The following is a 14607-nucleotide window of genomic DNA, read 5'->3' as shown; positions in this document are numbered from 1 at the left end:
GGGTGCAGTGAGCTACGACTACGCCACTACGCTCCGGTCTGGGCAACAGAGGGAGACCCTGTCTTTTTTTTTTTTTTTTTGTGATGGAGTCTCACTGTGTTGACCAGGCTGGAGGGCAGTGGTACAATCTCGGCTCACTGCAACCTCCGCCTCCTGGTTTCAAAGGATTCTCCTGTGTCAGCCTCCCGAGTAGCTGGGATTACAGGCACCTGCCACCATGCCCAGTTAATTTTTGTATTTTTTTTTTTAGTACAGACAGGGTTTCACCATGTTAGCCTGGCTGGACTTGAACTCCTGACCTGAGGTGATGCACACGCCTCAGCATCCCAGAGTGTAAGGATTTTTAAAGTTTTTTTTTTCTTGTTTTAAATATATCTTTTTCTTTTTCTGAGATGAGGCCTTACACTGTCGCCCATGCTGGAGTACAGTGGCGAGATTATTGACAACTGTTTTGGGGCTGCAGTTCCAAGTTTAAAAGAGTTTAGGCTGGGTGCGGTGGTTAATGTCTGTCTTGGGAGGCCAAGGTGGACAGATAGCTTGAGCTCAAAAGTTCGAGACCCGCCTGGGCAACATAGTGAGACCCTGTCTCAAATAAATAAATAAATAAAATTAAATAAATAGGAATTTAAACAAGAATCACACAGCAAAGGTGATGCAGCATAGAGCAATTTATTGCAAAGAAAAAAGTATTTTGGAAGTTAAGTGCAGAATAGCCCAGGCACAGTGGCTCATCCCTCTAATCTCAGCACTTTTGGAGGCCGAGGCAGGTGGATCACTTGAGGAGTTCAAATCAGCCTGGCCAACATTAGCTTGACATGGTGGCGTGTGCCTGTAATACCAGCTACTCGGGTGGTTGAGATGGGAGAATTGCTCAAACTTCTGAGGTGGAGGTTGCAGTGAGGTGAGATTGCAACACTGCACTCCAGCCTGGTTGACAGAACGAGACCCCTTCTCAAAAAAAATAGTGAAGTGCAAAATACACAGTTCACCCTGAGAGAGAATTCATAGCAGGCTGCTCGTAGCAATGAGACAGCACTGATTATTACTGGCGAAACTCCCTTTCTGGGAGTCTTCCATGATGAATTCCTAAGGAGCTGGGAAGAGGTGTAAGCACGTTTTGGGCTGTCCTTTGGTTGCGTATGCACAGTAGCTGTACATGCTTGTTCACATGTCACATATCTCAGCACCATGATTGGCACATCTCAAGGACGTGTTCGCTTCCTTGACTACCTACCCTGCCTTAAGATATATCTTACTGCAGCCCCTAACTCCTGGCTCAAGCAATCCTCCCGTTTCAGCCTTCCAAGTAGCTGGGGCTGCTGGGGCTGGCTGCAGGCAGACACCACCACGCTCGGCTAATTTTTTGTATTTTTAGGGAAGAAGTGGTTTCCCTATGTTAACCAGGCTGGTCTTGAACTCCTGGGCTCAAGCGATCCTTCCACCTCAGCCTCCCCAAGTGTTGGGATTACAGGTGTGACCACTCTGCCTGGTCAAAAAAATCTTTTTTTAAATTGAAAAAAAGTGCCAGACATGGTGGCTCACGCCTGTAATCCCAGCACTTTGGAAGGCTGAGTCGAGTGGATCACATGAGGAGTAGGTGCGATTTCTACAATTGGTTTGGTGGAAATCAAATCCAAGTATGACTACAGCTGATGGCAAGGGGACAAGGCCTTTCGCGATGGTGAATGACAGCATCCCCAAAAGTTAAAAATACCAAATGCATGACAGTGCTTCCGTGTCTGGTTAATATGGTGATAGTCACTAGTCCATTGAGATGTCTTATTTAAGGGGAACGTATGGGCAATCTTAGTTTTATGGCCCTGAGCTAAGAACCAGATGCCAGGTATAGTTTCAGTATAGTCAACCCCAAGTATTATGGGCCCGGAGCAAGGAGGGTAACACATCCAAGCGGGATGATGATTTCTCGGAGGTTGGTAGACTAAGAGACCAAAATTTAGTAGGAGATAACCATGTTGGGAGGGTGGTTTTGACTGAAATGTGCTATGTCCAATGAACCAATGAATGCACTATGTAATATTAAGAATTTTGAGTACTGGTCGATATCCATATGGAACTAGTTATATGTGTAAGTGTAGTATTATATACGATAGTTAAGAAATTGCTAATACTTGCTTATATGCTTGTGGAGCAAGCTTGTAGTGTCATACAATCTGTGAATGTACTGTGTACAATCAAGCATTGATAGTTCTATATATTCATGGGGACTAGCAGTAATGCACGAAGTACATAAAAGTATTAATGTATTAGTGCTGATGGTCAGTACTTACATAGTAGTAAAAATGCATGCCAAAAAGAATACAGAGAATAGTTTAATTAGAATCTCAGCTTTGGGTGTTGATGGTGAAGTGGGAATGCTTTTTCTCTGAGTTGCCCTAGGGAGGGGACTCTCCATTTCTGCTTTACAAGACTGGTGTATTGGATTATACTACAAGGGCAGTTTCATTTAAGTAGTTTATTCTTGATTAGGGCAGTGAGTGGTATGAGAACAAGAATAATAGAGAAATATATCATAGATGCTATCTGTCCGATGGTAATGAAAGGATGTTCAACTGGCTGTCCTCTGATTCATGTGAGTGTGAATACGTCGGTGACTAAGGTTCAGAACAGATACTGACTCCTGGTTTATTGGGGATGGATCGTAAGATTGTGTATACAAATAAAAAGTATCACTGTGGTTTTATGTGGGGCAGGGTATTTGGGGGTTGACTAAGGTGTAATTATCTGGGTCGCTCAGGAGGTCAGGCAGAAACAGTACTAGAATTATTAAAATGAGGAGGAGAAAAATTAAACCTAGAATATCTTTGGTTGTGTAGTAAGGGTGGAAGGTGATTTTGTCAGAATGTGATGAAATTCCTGAAGGATTTTTAGACCCTGTTTCGTGTAGGAATAAAAGGTGGAGAATTGTCAGGGCTATTATGGTGAAAGGTAAGATGAAGTGGAAGTTGAAGAGTTGTGTAAGAGTGGCTTTGTAAACTGAAAATCCACCTTCGATTCATGGGACAAGGTCAGTTCCAATATATGGGAAGGCTGATAGTAGGTTTGTGATTACGGTAGCGCCTCAGAATGGTATCTGGCCTCATGGAAGCACATAGCCTATAAATGCTGTTGCTGTGTTATGAGTAGGAGGATAATGCCAGTGTTTCATGTTTCTAAATGTACGAATGACCCATAATATAAGCCTCCGCCGACGTGTAGGAAGAGGCAGATGAAGAATGTTGAAGGGCCATTAGTGTGAAAACAGCGGACTCTTCAGCCGTAGTCCACATCTCGGTTAATATGGGCAATAGAAGAGAAAGCAATTGGGGTATCTGGTGTCTAGTGTATGGCCAGAAACAGGTACCAAGAAGTGAGCCGAAGTTTCATCATATAGAGATATTAGATGGTGTGGGGAGATCAATGAATGAGTAATTAATGATTTTTATTAGTGGGTTTGGTTTACATGTAATGGTCATTAGTGTTCTTGAAGTACAGTGATGGTTTTTCATATCATTAGTCATGGCTATAACCCATGTGGGAATAATGACATGCTTTATTCTTATTAAGTGTTCTTTTGTTATGGGATTTGTAGGTTTTTTTTCTAAACCTTCTCCTATTTATGGGGGTTTAGGGTTAATTCTTAGTGGTGCTGTAGGTTGTGTTATTGTGTTGAATTATGGTGGGGCTTTTATGGGACTAATAGTCTTTTTTGTTTATTTGGGGGGGTGATGGTTGTTTTTGGTTATACTGTGGTGATGGCTATTGAGGAATACCCTGAGGCATGAGGATCAAGTATTGGTGTTTTAGAAACTTTATTATTGGGGCTACTAATAGAGTTGTTGTTACTTTGATGAATGGTGAGTATGATGGGGTGGTCATCATAGTTAATTTTATTAGTGTGGGAAGTTGAATAATTTTTGAGGGGGAGGTGCCAGGGTTAATGCATCAGGATTCTGTGGGTGCGGGTGCTTTATATAATTATGGGTGTTGATTGTTCGTAGTTGCTGGTTGAACATTGTTAGTATTTATGTGGCAGTTGAAATTACTCTGGGTAATAGATTAGATAATTAAGAGTAAAGTTAAGAAGGATGGAATAACAAAAAATAAAATTTAATTAGGCCTTTTTGAGTAGTTATGGTAATGGAGGCTTTGAGTTGGGTCTGTGAAATTGTCTTTGGTATGGACTTTTCTAGTCAAATTAGGTCTAGCAGAAGTGATGCCAGATTTTGGCTTGTAGATAGGTTTGAGTGAGGGGTTGTACGGTGAATTGTGATTGAGTAAAATCCTAATATATTGGAGAAGCTGAATGTTTGTAATGGATATGTTATCTTAAGATTATTAGTTATAAAACTAAGTTCCATTGCCAGTAAGAGTCCTCGGATGGTTACACCTCGGGCTGTGAGTTTTAGGTGAGGTGATATTGTTGTTTGGGAGGATGAAGTGTAGGGATAATGCTATTGGTGATGAGAAACCCAGTGAAGATACTGCCGACTATAAGGCATTTAATTGGGTTTATTAGGGAAGAGTTATTTTTGTCAATGCTGATTAGGGTTGGGACGTGGGATTGTCCTATTAGAGCAAAGAAAATAATTTGGATATTATAGACACTTGCTAGGGAGGTGGCAATAAGAGTAGTAGAGAGGGCTCAGGCATTGGTATAGGGATGTGTTTGCACTTTTGATAATGAGATCTTTAGAGTAAAAGCCTGTGAGGAAAGGCATAGCCATAAGTGCTAGGCTGCCAATAATAAGGGAGGAGGAAGTAAGGGGTAAAGTCTTAAATAGTCCTCCTATTTTTCAGGTATCTTGTTTATTGTTGAGGTTATGGATGATGGATCCTGAACTTATAAATAATATAGCTTTAAAAAAGGTGTGGGTGCAAATGTGTAGGAATGCTAGGTGTGGTTGATTCTTGCTAATTGTGGCTATTACAAGGCCTAGTTGACTTGAGGTGGAGAATGCTACGATTTTGTTGATCACATTTTGTGTTAGAGCACAAATTGCTGTAAATAAGGTGGCAATAGCCCCTAAACACATTTTAAGGGTTTGGATTAACATATTATTTTCTGTTAAGGGGTGGAAGTGGATAAGCAGTAAAATTCCTGCTACAACTATAGCGCTAGAGTGGAGTAGGGCTGAGACTGGGGTTGGACCTTCCATGGCGGAAGGAGGTCAGGGGTGGAGGCCAAATTGAGCTGACTTTCCCGCTGCTGCTAAGAGAAGGCCAATTAATGGCAGATCAGGGGTAGGATTTAGGATAAATGCTCGTTGAGGTTCTCATGTATTGTAAGATGAGAGGAATCATGCTATAGCTAAAATGAAGCCAATATCACCAATGCGGTTATACAGAATCACTTGGAGGGCTGCTGTATTAGCGTATTAGCATCTGCTCGGCCGTGTCATCAGCCAGTTAGTAAAACCAGACATAATTCCTACACCTTCTCATCTGATAAAAAGTTGAAAAAATGTTGTTGGCGGTAACTAGAATTAATATTGTGGTGAGGAAAATAAGTAAATATTTGAAAAATCGATTAATGTTAGGATCTGATTTTATATATCGAGAATTCTATAAGAGATCAGGTGACAAATAGTGCTACTGGGATAAATTTTATGGAGAAGTACTCTAGTTTGAAGCTTAGTGAGAGTTTAAGGGTTTGGATTGTTATTGAATGTCAGTTTGAGATGATGGCTTCTTGGTCTATATACACAAACGTTGTGGGAATGAGGCTAATGGTGAAGGTGCATGCAGTAGATATTTTTACATAATATGGATCCAAGTTCTTGTGAGGGTTGATTAAGGTGGTAGTAATTGGTAAGGTTAAGGAGATTAAGGTTATTATAGTAATGGAAAAATATGTGATTATTACTTTTATTTTGAGTTGCACCAATATGTTTGATTTCTAAGACCAATGGATAGCTCTTATCCTCTACAACTTGAGAAAGCCGTGTTGTTAGGCACAGGGGCATGAGTTAGCAGTTCTTGCATACTTTCTCAGTAAATAAGAAGTTGCAGACTTTTATTATTAGACCCACAATCTAATGTTTTGATTAAACTATATTTACAGGGTATAAAAACCTATAGTAATCTTAGGGTTTAGGGATAATAGGAGAATAGGTGCAAGGTGTATGTGTATTAGTATATTTTCTCGTGTAGAGGAAGGTTTAATGCTATTAATGTAATATGTGTTTCTTGTTGTATTGTGATAAGTATGTATAGGGAATAAAGGGCTGTGATTAATATTAAGTCCTACAAGCATAATGGTGATGTTTGATCAGGAGAGTGAAGCCACCATTACAAAGAGTTCTCCCATTAGATTAATGGTGGGGGGGTAAGGCAAGATTAATAAGATTTGCTCTAAGTCATCAAAAGGCTATTAGTGGGAGTAGTGTTTGAAGCCCTCTAGAGGGTAATATGATTTGGCTATGGATTCGCTCATAGTTTGAATCTGCTAGGCAGAGTAGTAAGGACGAAGGAAGTCCATGGGCAATTTTGAGGGTAATTGCACCGGTAAAGCTTCAGGGGGTTTGAATGAGGATAGACATAATAATAAGTGCTATACGGCTTACGGAAGAATATGCCGTATAAGTGATTCTAGATCAGTTTGTCGTAGACAAATAGAGCTTATCATAACTATCCCTCATAAGGATAACATGAGGAAGGGGTAGACTGTATATTCTGTCAGGGGGCTGAGGATAAGGGTAAGCCATATTATGCCGTAGCTGCCTGGTTTTAGGAGAACTGCTCTAAGTACTATTGAGCCTGCAATAGGGGCTTCTACATGAGCTTTAGGAAGTCATACGTGAAGTCCGTGTAGGGGTATTTTTACTATAAAACCCATAACACATGCTAATCATATAAGGTTATTTGATCAGGAGATTAATAGTTCTTGGGTGTTAAATATTATTATCATGTTCAGTGAACCTAAGGTATTTTGAGTATAAATAAGTATCATAAGTAGGGGGAAGAGATCCCACTAGTGTATAAAATAAGAAATATGGGCTTGCATTGAGGCGTTCTGGTTGGTTACCTCAGGGGGTGATAATAATTAAGGTAGGGATAAGCGTAGCTTCAAAGGGAATATAAAATGTAATTAGTTCTGTGGCTGTGAATGCCATGACTAAAGAAAATTGTAGGGTAATCAGTATGGAAATATAGAGCTTTTTCCATGGGGGTGACTCATTGGAGAGGTGGTACTGGCTTGCTATAATTACAAGAGGTAGTAGTCAGGCTGTTAAGATTAGGAGAGGTGATGTCAGTGGATCAGAAGAGAAAGTTAATGAGAAGTTGAATAGATTGTCATTGAATTGATTAATAAATAATAGGGCAATGAAGCTAATGATTAGGCTGTGAATAGTCATATTGATTTAGATTATTGAGTTTTTAGAGAATCATGTTATTGGTAGCAGTATAATTGTTGGAATAATAATTTTTAGCATCGAAGTAAATTTAGGTTATATACATAGTCTAGGCTATAGGTGTTGGAGATGGAAACTAGTAAGGCAAGGCCCACTGCGGCTTCACAGGCTGTAAATACTAGGAGGGTAATGGGTATTATGAATGCCACGGTGAAATATATATTTAAAGGTATAAGGGTATTTATGATGAATAATGATAATATTCCTTCTAGGCATAGTAGGGATGCTATCAGATGGGATCGATAGATTAATATCCCCAGAAGTGATATGGTATATGCTAATATGATATTGATATAAATAGAGGGCATTTGGTAAATATGTTGTATCATAATCTAATGAGTCGAAATCATTTATTTTGGCTTAAACTATCTACCAATTCAGTTCAATCTAATCCTTTTTGAGTTCATTCATCAGTTAACCCTAGGACTAAAATGATAACTAGTATAAGGGCTGTGCTGTTTGTTAGTGTCAGATTGCTTGTTTGAAGGGCTTATGGCAAGGGTAGTAAGTAGTAGGGCGATTTCTAAATCAAATAGGGGGAATGTGATGGCTGTTAGAAAAAATGTTATGGAGAAGGGAATGTGGTCGGAGGATAACAGGTCAAATCCGCATTCGTAGGGGCTGGATTTTTTTTATATAAATATTAAGTAGTGGGAGCCAAAATGTAATAACTGTTAGTGATAGGGCTAATAGGGTGTTGATTACTAAGGCTAGTATTAGGTTAATTACTCATTTTTGAATGTTGTCCAAACTAAATGATTGGAAGTCAGTGGTACTGTTTATACTAAAAGAGTAAGATCCTCATCAGTAAATAGAAATATACAAGAATATTCATACTGCATCTACAAAGTGTCAATATGAGGTGGCGTCTTCAAAGCCAAAGTGATGGCTAGATGTAAAGTGGTATTTTAATTTGCAGGGGAGACAGATAGTGAGGAATGTTGATCCAATAACGATGTGAAGTCCGTGAAAGCCTGTAGGTGTAAAGAATGTTGAGCCATAAATTCCATCAGAAATAGCAAAGGGAGCCTCAAAGTATTCTGAGACTTGTAGGAGGGTGAAGTAAATACCTAAGGTAATTGTGATAAGTAGTGCTTGAATTATTTGTTTTCGATTGTTTTCTATTAGGCTGTGATGGGCTCAAGTAATTGAAACCCCTGATGCAAGTAATACAGATGTATTCGGGAGGAGTACTTCCAGAGGGTCAAGGGGAGAAATGCTTGTTGGGGGTCAGTGTCTTCCTAGTTCTGGAGTTGGGGCTAGACTAGAATGGTAGAATGCCCAGAAGAATCCAGCAAAGAAAAATACTTCTGAGATAATAAATAGGACTATTCCATATCAGATGCCTTTTTGGACAATTGTTGTATGGTGGCCTTGAAATGTACTTTCTCGGATAACATCATGTCACCATTGACATATAGTCAGTGTATTGTTTAGTAGGCCTAAGGTTAAAAGAGTAATAGAGTTAAAGTGAAATCATATAGCTAAGCTGGATGTTACTAGGAGAGAGGAGAGAGCCCTTGTTAACGGCCAAGGGCTGGTTTTGACGAAATGATAGGTGTGTGTTTGGTGGGTCATTATGTGTGTCATATAAATAAAGGCTTACTAATAGCGTAAAGGCATAGGCTTGGATAAGGGCCACAGCGAATTCGAGAGTGGTCAATAGAATTAGAATAATAAGGGTGTTTGAAGCTGTGGGAAGGTTAATAATTGATAATACTAGTGTGGCTCCTCCAATTAAGTGTATGAGTAAGTGACCGGCTGTAATGTTGGCTGTTAAATGTACAGCTAGTGCCATTGGTTGAATAAGTAGACTAGTGGTTTTGATGATTACTAGTATAGGGGTAAGTGGAATGTGTGTGCCTTGTGGTAGGAAGTGAGCTAAGGAGTTTTTAGTTTTAAAGTGGAAGGCTGTGATTACTGTGCCTGCTCATAAGGGGATTGTTATACCTAGATTTATTGATAGTTGGGTAGTTGGTGTAAGTGAGTGGGGTAGAAGCCCAAGGAGATTGGTTAAGGCAATAAAGAGAATTAGGGATATTAGTATAAGGGATCAGGTTCATCCTTTAATAGTATGTGTGATTATTATTTGTTTTAGAACAAGTTGAACTAGTCATTGTTGAAATCAATCAGTTATTGATTAGGTAGTTGGAGGTTGGAAGGAGTGTGGTGAGAAACAAGATGATTAGTGCTGCTGCGGGTAAACCGAGGATTGTCGGGGCAATAAATGAGGTGAGCAGATTTTCGTTCATTTTAGTTCTCAAGGGTTGTTAGGTTTTTGTGTTTTAATTATTTTTGGTGTAGGGGGTGTGTGGTAAATGAACTTTGGTAGTTTTAATTGAATAATGGGGAATAAAGTTATGATTGTTGATATAATAATAATAGGTCATGTGGAAGTATCTAGTTGAGGCATTCACTGTAGAGAGGTGTGATTTCTCTCAGCATTTAACTGAAAAGGTTAACACTGGGGTAGCTTTTTTTTTTTTTTTTTTTTGAGACGGAGTCTCGCTCTGTCACCCAGGCTGGATGGAGTGCAGAAGCGCAATCTCAGCTCACTGCAAGCTCCACCTCACAGGTTCACGCGATTCTCCTGCTTCAGCCTCCTGAGTAGCTGGGACTACAGGTGCCCGCCACCATGCCCGGCTAATTTTTTTTTTTTTTTTGTATTTTTATTAGAGACGGGGTTTCACCATGTTATCCAGGATGGTCTCGATCTCCTGACCTCGTGATCCACCCGCCTCAGCCTCCCAAAGTGAGCCAGGCTAGATATTGAGAATTTCTCAAACCTGTTCTTAAGATGTCTCTTCCCTAGATTTGTGTTCCGTTTATTGAGTTATGTGGATTTGCCCATGTTCCTGCTGAAGAGCCTGTAATTAGTTGGTACACTTGCTGTTTGTCTGTGGTCCTACAGTCTCTCTGTGCTGTAACAATCATTTACCTTTTGTCTCATAGACACTAACCTGACATTCAAAGTATAGCACCATTTCTTTCAGCACTCTGTGTCACGGTAGACAGAAACCAGTCTTTGGAAAGACCCCTCAAAGCCAGAAGTATGGACACATGTGCCACTATTTTTTTTTTTCACTTTTGAGAGAGAAGCCAGGAGTCGAGAGTTTACACTTAAAGGCATTATTTTGTATTGGGGAGGAGGTATGGCTGTGGTGGGTAAATGTAACAAATGTTCTTTTGTCTTCTATGTGGCTTTTGGCATCATTCTCATCTGTGGCATTGCAATCTTTTAACTGGTTTTTAGAGCTGTTACAAAGACATTTTCATCAATATATTTTTGTTAAGTTTACATGTCTATTAAGGAATTTGGGCTTGTGGTATTATGCCATTTTATTGTGCTTGGTATAATTTTATATTTTGTATTCATAGAGTATACTTACCTGAGTCTAATAAGTGGTATAATTTATTTATTTATTTATTTTTAGCTGTGTCCTCTCATTTTACTCCAGACCTTTTGCCTGGGCAGAGCATAAAACATTTATTCCCAAAAGTGATAATGAGAAGATATGAAAGCTATGGCATTGAAAATTTAAAGTTAAAAGACTGGAAAAGCGTGGGTTAGTGTACGGGACAGAAAAAAAGTTATAGTGGACTTAACCAATGTTAATCTTTCAATGTGATGAATGTGGCAAAGCTTTTAACTGGTGCTTAATCTTTATTCAGCATAAGAGAATTAATACAGGAGAGAAACCATACAAATGTGAGGAATGTGGAAAAGCCTTTAACTGGTTTTCAAACCTTATTCGAAATAAGAGAATTCGTACTGTAGAGAAACTCTACAAATGTGAAGAATGTGCTGAAGGCTTCAACCAGGGCTCACATCTCACTGAACGCAAGAGAACTCATACTGGAAGGAAATCCTACACATGTGAAGAATGTGGCAAAACTTTTAACTGGTTCTCATACTTTTCTCGACATAAGAGGATTCATACTGGAGAGAAACCGTACAACTGTGAAGAATGTGAAAAAGCTTTTATGCATGGCTGAATCCTTACCAAAAATTAGAAAATTCATACTAGAGAGAAATGCTACCAATGTGAAGAATGTGCCAAAACCTTTAACCAGAGCTCACATCTTATTGGACACAAGAGAATTCATACTGGAGAGCCACCCTACAAATGTGAAAAATGTGGTAAAGCCTTTATCTGGTTCTCAAACCTTACTAAATATAAGAGAATTCATACTGGAGAGAAACCCTAGAAATATGAAGAATGTCATAAGTCTTTGATCAATGCTCAATCCTTACTGAATATAAGATAATTCACATGATAGAGAACCCCTACAATTGTAAGGAATGTAGCAAAGATTTTAATTTGTGCTCACTTTTATTGTAAGCAAATTCATTCTGGAGAGAAACCCTATACATGTGAAGATATGGCAAAGTCCAGCCTTCAGGCCTTATAATACCTAAAATTATTTATACTGGAAAAAAAATCACTACAAATGTGGAGAATTTGACCAGGCCTTTAACCAGTTCCAAACCTTTATTGTACATAAGGGAATTCATATTGGACAAAAATCTTGTAAATGTAAAAAAAATGTAACAAAGTCTTTAACCAGCCCTCACACCTTAATGAACCTAAGAGAATTTATTTTTAAAAACAATTTTTTTTAAAGATGGAATCTCACTTTTTCACCCAGGCAGGAGTGCAGTGGCACTATCTTGGCTCACTGCAGCCTCTGCCTTCCTGGTTCAATTGATTCTCCTGCCTCAGTCACCTGAGTAGCTGGGATTACAGGTGCATGCCACCACACTGGCTGATTTTTGTATTTTTGGTAGAGATGGGGTTTCAACATGTTGGGCAGGCTGGTCTCGAACTCCTGATCTCAGGTGATCCACCTGCCTGAGCCTTCCAAAGCCTAAGAGAATTTGTATTAGAGAGACCCTACAAGGGTTAAAAATGTGACAGAACCTTTAAGCACATCTCAGGCCTTACACAATATCTGATCATTCTTTCTACAGAGAAGCCCTACAAAAGCAAAGAATGTGGTAAAGCTTTCAACTAGTCTTGAACCCTTATTATACATGAGAATTAATACGAAGAGAAACCCTACAATAAGGAATATGGCAATGTCTTTAAAAAGTCCTTAAACCTGAATAAATGTAAGATAATTGATGTTGGAGAGAACCCCAGAAATTGTAGAAAAAACATGTGGCAAAGCCTTTAACTGGTTCTCCATCCTTATTAATTAAACAATTTTATACTGGAGAGAAACTCCACATACATAAAAAATGTGATGGAGCATTTAACCACACCTCAGTCTTTTCTAAGAAACAAACCATACTGGTGAGAAACTCTAGAAATGTGTTCAATGTGGCAAGGCCTTTAAATGGTAGTCACACGTTTATGGTAGGTAAGATAATTTATACTGAAGAAAACTACAACTATGAAGAATGTGGCAAAACTTTTAACAAATTCTCACACCTTATTGCACTAGAAAGGATTTATGTTAGAGAAAAATTGTACAAGTACAAGAATGTGAAAAGCCATTAATATCCACTCACATCTTAATATCAGAAAGTTCATACTTAATAAAAGCATTAAAGGCCGGGTTTGGTGGCTCACGCCTACAATTCCAGCACTTTGGGAGGCTAAGGTGGGTGGATCATGAGGTTAGGAGTTCAAGACCAGTGTGGCCAACATGGTGAAACCCCATCTCTACTAAAAATACAAAAATTAGCTGGGTGTGTTGGCATGTGCCTGTAGTCCCAGCTACTCAGGAGGCTGAGGCAGAATTGCTTGAATCTGGAAGGCAGAGGTTGCAGTCAGCCGAGATCAAGCCACTACACCACAGCCTGGGTGACAGGAAGACTCTATCCATTATAAATGTGATTACATTATAAATGTGATTACTATAAAAAGACCTTTCAGAAAATATAGGTCTTTAAAGACTATTTATTCTGAAGACAAACATTACAAAAAGAGGATTGTAGTACCTTTACTTGCATTATAGATTTTATTGTGCACATTTTATATTAAAGGAAAACCCTGAAGCAGATGCTCAGACTTTGTTGAACATCAGAGACTTTATATTGGAAAGTCTAAAAATGTAATGAATGTGAAAAAACATTTGTACCAAAACTACAGCTTAGAAAACACCAGTTTATGCTAAATATTTTTGCAGATCTAGTAAATGGGGAAAATATATTTAATCAAAAATTAAGTCTATATAAACATTTGAGGATTCACAATAGAAAGAATGAAGGCACTGAAACTTCAGACGTTACACTAAATCACAGTGTTGAGTGTAAAAAAGGTCCAAAGGGAACACTATATACATTGTAAAGTAGATTTTTTTAGAGATTTATAGTTACATTGAAGGTATGCTTCTTTTTCTGTGAAAAACATTAGATTTTCTGAAAAGCAAATAATAATGTATCTGAAGTCTCAGATTACTTCATGTTGATTCTTTCTTCCCATTGTGAAAGTATTTGTGTGATTGTTGCATCAGAGATATGAGAGATAGTTTTTTATTAGGTGTCCATTATTCATGAACTTTTCTATGGAAGAGTAAGGACATTAAGTTGTAAGATGCGTAATGAAAATGTAAATGGAGAGGCTCTTTGTTGTTGACTTAACATTGTTTTAGTGATGTATAAGGCAGGTGTTCAGAGTAATATTCTGAATTCTAGTGAGAGGAAAACGTTTGAATATTAGTACTAAATTATTTTATCAATTGTACCTTTATGTAAATAAAATGCAATAAATTTTTTAAAAATTTAAAGATTATGTGTGAACATAATTTTTTCGTTAAACAAAGTTGTTTTTAATATGTTAAAACTATAGTGCTTTGAACGAAGTGTTAATTTGCCATCTTAAGGTTCTAAGTAAAAGACGGTAACAATATACTATTAATATAGGGGAATCACATCTCTAGTAATATCTTTTTTGCCAGTGTTTTTTGATTGTTTGTTTTGAGATGGAGTCTTGCTCTGTTGTCCAGGCCGGAGTGCAGTGGCACGATCTCGGTTCACTGCAACCTCCACCTCCTGGATCCAAGTGTTTCTCCTGCCGCAGCCTCCCGAGTAGCTGGACTACAGGCACATGCCGCCACACCTAGCTAATTTTTGTATTTGTAGTAGAGACGGGGTTTCATCATGTTGGCCAGGCTGGGCTCGAACTCCTGATCTCAGGTGATTCACCTGCCTTGGCGTCCCAAAGTGCTGGGATTACAAGTGTGAGCC

The 14607-nt window shown here is 38.7% G+C and overlaps 2 pseudogenes; both read right to left on the bottom strand.

Annotated features, from left to right (window-relative positions):
- Window positions 1-399: 399 nt before the first annotated feature.
- LOC129523886 (NADH-ubiquinone oxidoreductase chain 5-like) lies at window positions 400-6253 on the bottom strand (annotated as a pseudogene).
- Window positions 6254-8877: 2624 nt separating this feature from the next.
- Window positions 8878-9664, bottom strand: LOC129523885 (ATP synthase subunit a-like; annotated as a pseudogene).
- Window positions 9665-14607: the final 4943 nt, after the last annotated feature.

This window comes from Gorilla gorilla, chromosome 6, assembly GCF_029281585.2.
Source record: "Gorilla gorilla gorilla isolate KB3781 chromosome 6, NHGRI_mGorGor1-v2.1_pri, whole genome shotgun sequence".
Classification (NCBI taxonomy): Eukaryota; Metazoa; Chordata; class Mammalia; order Primates; family Hominidae; genus Gorilla; species Gorilla gorilla.
The sequence above is the reverse complement of the archived record's forward strand: the minus strand, read 5'-3'. Positions and strand labels throughout refer to the sequence as shown.